Genomic DNA, 9,753 nt, shown 5'->3' on the forward strand with positions numbered 1-9,753 from the left:
TTTACCACCTTAACCATTTTTAACGTACACTCAGTAGTGTGAAGTATATTCACATCACTGTGCAGCACATCTCTAGAGCTTTTTCATCTTGCAATGCTGAAATGCTATACCCACTAAACATTAATTCCCTGTTCACCTTTCTCTCAACCCTTGGCAACCAGCTTTCCACCTTCTGCTTTTATGGTTTTACACTTTAGATACTTAAGTAAGTGAAATCATATAGTAGTTGTCCTTTAGTGACTGTCATTTCACTAAGCAAAATGTTCTCAAGGTCCACCCATGTTGTAACATGAAACAAGATTTCCTCCTTTTTTAAGGCTGCATAATATTCCACTGTATGCATATATCACATCGTCTTTACCCATTCATCTGTCAATGAACACTCTGGTTGCTTTCATCTCTTGATTATTGTGAATAATGATGAGATGGACATGGGTGTGCAGCTTTTTAAAATCTTTCTGCAAGGTCCTGCTTTGAATTCTTTTGTCTATATACACAGAAATGGGATTGCTGGATTATATGGTAATTCTATTTTTAATTTTTTGAGGAGCCTACATACTGTTTTTCATAATGGATGCATCATTTTACATTCCTGCCAAGAGAGCACAAGGATTGCAATTTCCCCACATCCTCACTACCACTTGTTATTTTCTGTTCTTTTGATAGTGGTCATCCTAATGAGTGTGAAGTATTGTCTCATTGTGGTTCTGATCTTCCTTTTTCTTATGGTTAGTGATACTGATTATGTCTTCATAGTGTGGTTGACCGTTCATTTACCTTCCTTGGGGAATTGTCTATTCAAGTCTTCTGCCCATTTTTTAATTGGATTTTATTTGTTGTTCAGATGTAGAACTTTCTTATATATTCTGAATATTAACCTCTCATCAGATATACAATTTACAAATATTTTCTCCAATTCTATAGGATGGGCTTATATGTCTGTTTACCGTTTACTTTGACACAGAATTTTTAAGCGCTATGTATTACCATTTGTCTATTTTCGCTTGTGTTGTCTGTCATTTTGGTGTCATATAGAAGAAATCACTGACAAATCCAGTGTTCTCAAGCTTTTCTCTTATGTTTTCTTCTAGGAGTTTTGTAGTTTTACCTATTAAGGTTAGGGCTTTAATCCATTTTGAGTTAAATTTTGTATACAGTGTAAGGTAAGGGTCCAACTTTATTTTTTTGCTGTTGGCTATCCAGTTTTTCCAGTACCACTGTTTGAAGAGACTGCCCTTTACCCTTTGTGTAGTCTTGGCATTCCTATTGAAAATCATTGGATCGTATATGCAAGAGTTTATTTCTGGACTCTCAAATACGTTCCATTGGTCTAATTTATGCCTGTATTACATCATTTTACTTACTGTCGCTTTGCAGCATGTTTTAAAATCAAGAAACGTGGGTCCTCAAATTTTGTTTGTTTCCAAGACTTTTTCAGTAATTTTCACTAATTTCACATGGAATCTTTTGAGATTCCATATGAATTTTAAGGTTTTTTTTTCTGTTTCTGAAAAATATGCTATTAGGATTTTGATAGGGATTGTATTGAACATGTATATTATTTGGGTAGTAAGGACATTTTAAAATATTAGATCTTCCAATCCACAAGCCTGGAATGTCTTCCCATTTATTTTTATCTTCTTTGAATTTTTTAGTAATATTTTGTAGTTTTCAGTGTATAACTCTTCCACTCCTTGGTTAAATTCATTCCTAATTATTTTATCATTTATGATGCTATAGTAAAGGAGAATGTTTTCTTAATCCCCTTTTTTAATTGGGTGGTGTTAGTGTGTAGAAATGCAACTGACTTTTGTGAATTGATGTGTATCACGGAATTTTGCTGAAGTCATTAATTTTACAAGTTTTTTCATGGAGTCTTTATGATTCTGTACGAAAGATCGTGTCATCTGCAAACAAAGATACTTTTAGTTCTCTTCCAGTTTAGATGTCTTTTGTTTCTTTTTATTGTCTAATTACTCTTGCTAGAGCTTCCAGCACTATGATGAATAGTAGTGATAAGACTGGGCATCCTTTCCTTGTTCCTGGTCTTGAAGGAAAAGTCTTTCATCATTGAGTGTGATGTTCACTGTGGGTTTTTCATATATGACTTATATTATGTTGAAGTAGTTTTCATCCATTTTTAACTTGTTACATATTTCTACCATAAAAGTTTGTGGAATTTTGTCAAGTGCTTTTTCTGCCTTAAGTGAGAAGTTCATGTGTTTTTTTCCTTCATTCTATCAATGTGGTGTATTACATTGATTGACTTTCATATGTTGAAACATCCTTGCATTTGAAGGGATAAATCCTAGTTGGTCACGATGTGTGATCCTTTTAATGTGCTGTTAATTTCAGTTTGCTAGTGTATTCTTGAGGATTTTTGCACTGATATCTGTAAAGGATATTTGTCTATAGTTTTCTTGTGTCTTTTTCTAATTTTGGTATCAGAGAAACACTTGCCTCATAGAATGAATTTGGAAGCAATTCTGACTGCAATTTTTTGGAAGAGTTTGAAGAGGATTGGTGTTAATTCTTCTTTAAATTATTAGTAGAATTCTTCAATGAAACCATCTAGCCCTGGGCTTTTCTTTATTAGGTGTTCACTGATTAAATCTGCTTATTAGTTATAAGTCTATTCAGATTTTGTATTTCTTCATGATTCAGTGTTAGTAGATTTTATGATTCCAGGAATTTATCCATTTCTTCTAGGTTATCCAAATTGTTGGTATACAATTGTTCATCTAAGTCTCATAATTCTTTTTATTTCTGTGACATAAATTGTAATGTACCAACTTCATTTCTAATTTTAGTTATTTTAATATTCTCTCTTTTTTGCTTCGTTACTCCAGCAAAAAGGTTGTCACTTTTGTTGATCTTTTCAAAAAACCAACTCTTGGCTTTGCTGATTTTTCTGTTGTTTTCCTAGTCTCTATTTCATTTATCTTTGCTTAAATCTTAATCACTTCCTTTCGCCTGCTAACTTAGTTTGTTCTTCATTTTCTATTTCATTGAGGTATAAAAGGGTTGTTGCAGATTAGAGATCTTTCTTATAATGTGTTTACTGCTATAAACTTCCCTCTAGTATTGCTTTTGCTGTATCCTATACATTTTGGTATGTTGTATTTTAATTTTCATTTGTCCTCAGATGTTTTCTAATTTCCTTGTGATTTCTTCTTTGACTCATTAGTTCCCTCAGAGAACTAAAATTAATTTTTGCATGTTTGTGGATTTTCCTCTTTTCTTTCTTCTATGGATTTCTAGTTTCATTCCATTGTGTTTGGATAAGATCATTTGTATAATTTCAACCTTCTTAAATTTGTTAAGACTGATTTTGTGGCCTAATATGTGGTCTATCTTGGAGAATGTTCCATGTGCTCTTGAGAAGAATATGTATTCTGTTGTTGTTGGATCGAGTATTCTGCATGTTTCTTTTGATTCACAAGATTGATAGCGTTAAGTCCTGTGTTTCCTCATTTACCTTATTTCTAGTTGTTCTATGCATAACTGAAAGTGAGGTATTGAAGAATCCTACTATTATTGTATTGCTATTTCTCCCTTCAGTTCTGTCAGTGTTTGCTTCATATATTAGGGAACTCTAATGTTAGGTACATATATGTTTATAATTGTTTTAACTTCACTGTAAATTGATCCTTTTATCATTACATAATGTTTTTCTTTGTCTCGTGACAATTTTTGTCTGACTCTGTTTTGTCTGATATAACTATAATTACTCGTTCTCATTAGGTTCCTGTTTGCATGTAATAACTTTTTCTATCCTTTCACTTTCAGCCTACATGTGTCCTCAGTTCTAAAATGAGTCTCATGTGGACAGCATATAGTTGTATCTCGTTTCTTTATTGATTCAGCCAATCTCTGTCTTTTAATTGGAGCATTTAGTCCATTTCCATTCAAAATAATTACTGTTAGGGAAAGACTTAACATTGCCATTTTGTTGTTTTCTGCACATCTGGTAGCTTTTCTGTTCTTCCTTTCTTTCCTTGCTGCCTTCTTTTGTGTTTCATTGTTTTTGTTTTTTTGTAGCCATATGTTTTGACGCCCTTCTCATTTCTCTTTGTGAATATTTCATAAATGTTTTCTTTGTGGTAACCGGTGCAATATATAACACATCTTAAAGTTATAATGATCTATTTCAAACTGATAACTTCAACTGCTTATAAAAACTATGTTCCTTTATATTTATGTCCTTCTACTTTATGTTACTGATAGCACAAATTATCTCTTCTTGTATTGAGTGTCCATTAACATAGATTTATAATTACTTTTTATTCTTTTGTATTTTAATTTTTACACCAGGTTTCAAAGTGATTTAAACTCCTACATTATATACTACAGAATTCTGTATTTGTCTATATATTTACCTTTACCAGGGAGTTTTATATTTTCATATGGTTTTATGTTACTATTTATCATCCCTTTTGTTTCACTCTGAAGGAGCCCCTTCAGTATTTCTTATACGACAGGTTTAGAGGAGATGAATTCCCTCAGTTTTTGCTTATCTGGTATCATCGTAAATTTTCCTTCATTTGTAAAGGATGGTTTTGCTAAATACAGTATTCTTGGTAGGCATTCTTTTTTCCAGCACACGGGGAGGTATATTTCAAGCTAAGAAACCCACTGGTCACCCTACAGCCGTTCCCTTATGCTTGATGAGTCACTTGTCCTAATGCTTTCATAATTGTCTCCTTGTTTATGACCGTTGACACATTATTTTGTGTCTTGGTATTTATCTTTCTGGATTTTTCCTAGCTGTAGTTCTTTGAGCCTCTTTAATTGTTCATCTCTCTCCTCAGATTTGGAAAGTTTCCTGCCATTATTTCTTCAAATAGCTTCTCTGTCCATTTCCTTCTTCTCTTTCCAGGACTCCCATAATATGTTTGCTTTTCTGCTGGTTGGTATTGGATAAATCCTTTAAGTTTTCTTCATTCTTTTCTTTTTTTCTTAATTGTCCCACTAATTTAAAAACCCCTGTCTTTGGGGCTGGCCCCGTGGCCGAGTGGTTAAGTTCGCGCGCTCCGCTGCAGGTGGCCCAGTGTTTCGTTGGTTCGAATCCTGGGTGCGGACGTGGCACTGCTCATCAGACCACGCTGAGGCGGCGTCCCACATGCCACAACTAGAAGGATCCACAACGAAGAATATACAACTATATACGGGGGGGCCTTGGGGAGAAAAAGGAAAAAAATAAAATCTTTAAAAAAAATAAATAAATAAATAAAAACTTCTGTCTTTGAGTTTGCCAATTCTTTCTTCTGCCTAGTCAATTCTACTGTCGAATCCCACTAGTGGAATTTTTCAGTTCAATTATTGTATTCATCAGCTCCAGACACCTGGTGCTTGTCTGTGACACTGCAACCCCAATCTAGCACTCACATTCCTGTCAGTGCTTGGATTTAGGCAAGATAGCTACTGGTCCCTCAGGTAGCCCCCTTAAATATTAGAACATTAGATGTATGTTTTATTTTTTTCCCTCCCCAAGAAGAATACAAGTTGGAGATTTCCACTCACTCAGGCTGTGCTGTAATGGGAGGAAGGACTCGGGGAAGAGAGCCACAAACTTTTCTCTCTGGCTTTGATAAGGTTGGCTTTGTACTCGCCTGGGGGACAGGAACCTCTTAACTAGTTCTTGGATTGCTCACAGAGCCAGGTGGTCTATATATTGTTCATAATTTCATGTCTCCATAAGGGAAGTAGGATTTAAGCTTTCCTATTCCATCATCTTACTGACATTATACCTGACAAGTACCAATTTTTAAAAAATGTATACCATATTGAAGCTTTGAATATGTATGAGATAGGGACGATTTGGAGAAGACCTATGATATTGCAACATTTAAATTTAGTGAAACATTCAAAAGAATAATATGTAATAAACATGCTTGAGAAGTTTTGCTGTGTAAAACACTTTTTCTAAAAAAGGAGTTCTGAATGGAGGTAAGAAAAAATAGTACGTGTGAATATATTTGGGTTGAAATGTTTAGACATTTCAATATAAAAATAATAGAGATTATTTTGTTTTTTAAAGAATCTGTGCCATCTTCACAATTATTTCTTCAAACCTAGAGTAAATATTTTTTCAATTAAAAAATATGATTTATGGTAAGAAACAACTGCAGTCAACAATTTCAAATTTATAAATCATAATATGAAGCTTCCAAAGAGATGTAAAGCCATGTTTTAAATAATTTTTTAAATTAAATCTTTAAAAAATACATATTGAAATAAAAAAGAAAAAGTAGTGACTATAGTGTATGACACAAATCTAACTAAAAATTTATTAAAATATGAGAATGTAAAATATGAGAATGTAAGGATACTTTTACCACTATGTTATACGTTATTTCAGATAATCAATATAAATATTCTCTTACATTGTTCATGAATGTATGCTAATTTTAGAGTTAAATTTATTTTTAAAAATAAACTTTGAATGAACCTATTAAATAATTTGTAAATAGAAGTATTTTACTTCTATTAATATATTAAAAGCTACTTTTCTGGCAATACATTATATTAGAAAACTACATACTCAAAAAATTTTAGCTAACACATTAACTGTCAAGTTTTCCTAGTATGGAAGATAAATTTTATTTTCGTCTATCCATTTTTTTTCTTTGCAGCTCTTATCCATATTTGACATTATTTTATTTGTTTATTACATTGTTTTCCACACATTGTATGTGTTTGTGTATGACAAATATCTACAACAATACCTGTTATATATAACCTACAAAATAAGTACATTATTAACTATATTAATTAACTAATACCTTGCTGAGATTCATATACTTTATAGATTTTCACAAATCATTACTTCAAAATCAGGTGTTAAGGCATTGAATGAAAGGGTCGTTTATGTGTAAAGCTGTAAATCCGAAATTTTAACGAAAGAAGTTTTTTATACCAATACATCACAAAGTAGTGAAATAAATGTTCTCTAAATAGTATATTTATTATTATTATAATATAACCAATTTCCCAATGGCATAACCATGTTATTTGCTTTAAGCCCCATCAGAAGAAAAGAATGTATTTCAAGCAGCTTATATAATTCTTCTGAAGTTAATATATAATTTAAATATGACCCTTCAAATTTTGAAAATACTTTGAGGAGACATAAAACTCTAATAAATTCCTTCATATTTAGAGTCACATTATAAGAAATAGAGTTGGTGATTTCTGAGAACTCAATGAAAGTTTACTTTTTGGTTAAAATAATCAGTTGCTTCCACATAGCTAAAACAATCCTTTTCGACTTCTTCCATTAGTTGTAGTATGTCCAAAAAAGATTTTTGCCTGTAATGAGCCTTAAGCTCTAGACCAAAAAAAAAAAAATCTTACCAGGTCACTTTTATGAAAAGATAAATGCTTAAGTCATAGCTATTTATTGAAAACTTTCAAAGCTAGCATATTCATCTGCCTTAATATCTTTTTTATTCTTACTGAAACATATGCTGTAATACTTGTGTTTTCTTTCACATCAGCGTCATGGTTATCAACAGTCTTTGTAACCCTTATATTTCCTTATTGTTATATATAGGTCTCAATTCTAACCATAAATACGTGAATACTTCTGACTTCCTCACTGCTTGTCCTTGATCTTTTTTTTTTAAAGGATTGGCACCTGGGCTAACAACTGTTGCCAATTTTTTTTTTCTGCTTTATTGCCCAACCCCTCCCCCCCGCCCCCCCCCCCCCCAGTACATAGTTGTATATGTTAGTTGCAGGTCCTTCTAGTTGAGGGATATGGGACGCCTCCTCCACATGGCCTGACGAGCAGCGCCATGTCCCAGCCCAGGATCCGAACCCTGGGCCACTGCAGCGGAGCATGCGAACTTAACCACTGGGCCATGGAGCCGGGCCCCCCGTTCTTGATCTTTACGTGATGTATTTCCACAGTTGAAATGCTCCTTCACTGTTTTCTCTTTTTCAGTTTATGTAACATTGTTATCTATATTAAAATATGAATTAAAACAAGTATCATTTTTAAGTTATTCCCTAGCTATCTATATATTCCTAAATAGTTATAGGGTAAATAGTAAAAATACATTAATATTTACATGTTCTCTTATATCGTAAATTTCATAAATTTATTTCATCTAAAATAGAGGCTATTTTTTCATATGCTTTAATGATAATGTTCTATATAGTTACTACAATTAGACAATTGGGAAAAGAGCGTGGATACATGTAATTACATTAACTCAAAAATCTTTTCCTTAGTAATCAGAAGAAAAAAAAATTTTTTAAATTTTAACCTTACTATAGAATGAGAAAAAAAATTACATCATAAGTTCAGATTGTTATGGCTGAATCACCACCAAATGTGAATTTTAGTTTTAGAGACTGAATTGTAATGAGGATTATTGTTAGGTTGCACCCAAACAGCAGAACATTTTAAATGATATTCCAATAAAATTAAAGTAACATTCTAATATAATTAAAGTATGATGAAAAATCCTTTTGAAAACCTCTAAAAATAAGACATGTCAACAAAGACCAAAGTATGATGTCAGATTACCACCATCAATACAAAAACAGCTTTCATCATTATAGGAAAATGCATATGTCTATTCTCCCAACAACTACTGTCTTAATTGTTCAGAGCCCAATTTTTCAATTTTAAGGAAGTCTAGTTTATCAATTATTTCTTTCATGGATTGTGCCTTTGGTGTTTTATTTAAAAAGTCATCACCATACCCAACTTCATTATGTTTTCTCCTATGTAATTACCTTGGAGTTTTATGATTTTGCATTTTAAGTTCAGTCAATGATCCATTTTGTGTTAATTTTTATGAAGGGTATAAACTTTGTGTTTAGATTAGGTTTTTTGCATGTGGGTGTTCCATTGTTCCCTCAGTATTCTTGAAAAGATTATCTTTGCTCCATCGTATTACCTTTGCTCCTTTGTCAAAGACCAATTGTCTATAATTATGTGGTCTATTTCCAGACTCTTATTCTATTCCATTGATCAATGTGTTCTTTCACCAATATCACACAGTGTCTATTACTACAGTTTTACAGTAAGTCTTGAAGTTGGGCAATGTCAGGTCTCTGACTTTGTTTTTCTCCATAAATATTGTGTGGTCTTCTCTAATTTTTTCGCCTCTTCACATAAATTTTAGGATCAATTTCTTGGTAGTCACAAAATAACTTGCTGTGATTTTGATTAGGATTGCATTGAATCTATAAATCAATTTGGGAAGAACTGACTTCTTGACAATACTGACTCTTCTATCTATGAACACGGACTACCTCTCCACTTATTTATTTCTTCTTTGACATATTTTATCAGGGTTTTGTAGTTTTTCTTAAACAGGTCTTGTACATATTTTGTTAGATTTATACCAAAATATCTCAGTTTTTGATTTCTAATGTAAATGGTAATGTATTTTTAATTTCAAATTCCACTTTTTCGTTGCTGGTATACAGAGAAATAACTGTCTTTTGTATATTAACTACATATCTTACAAACTTGTTATAATTACTTCTTAGTTCCAAGAATTTTTTTGGTGATTCTGTTGAATTTTCCACATAGACAATCATTTAACCAGTGAAGAAAGACAGTTTGATTTCTTCCTTCCCAATCTGTGAACCTTTTATTTCCTTTTCTTGTAGTATTATGATTGCTAAGACTTCTAGTAAGATGTTGAGATGCAGTAGTGACAGAGAAAATTCTTGCCTTGGTACTGATCTTAGAAGGAAAACTTCAAGTTCCACATCATGAAATATACTGCT

Source organism: Equus przewalskii, chromosome 31, assembly GCF_037783145.1.
Source record: "Equus przewalskii isolate Varuska chromosome 31, EquPr2, whole genome shotgun sequence".
Classification (NCBI taxonomy): Eukaryota; Metazoa; Chordata; class Mammalia; order Perissodactyla; family Equidae; genus Equus; species Equus przewalskii.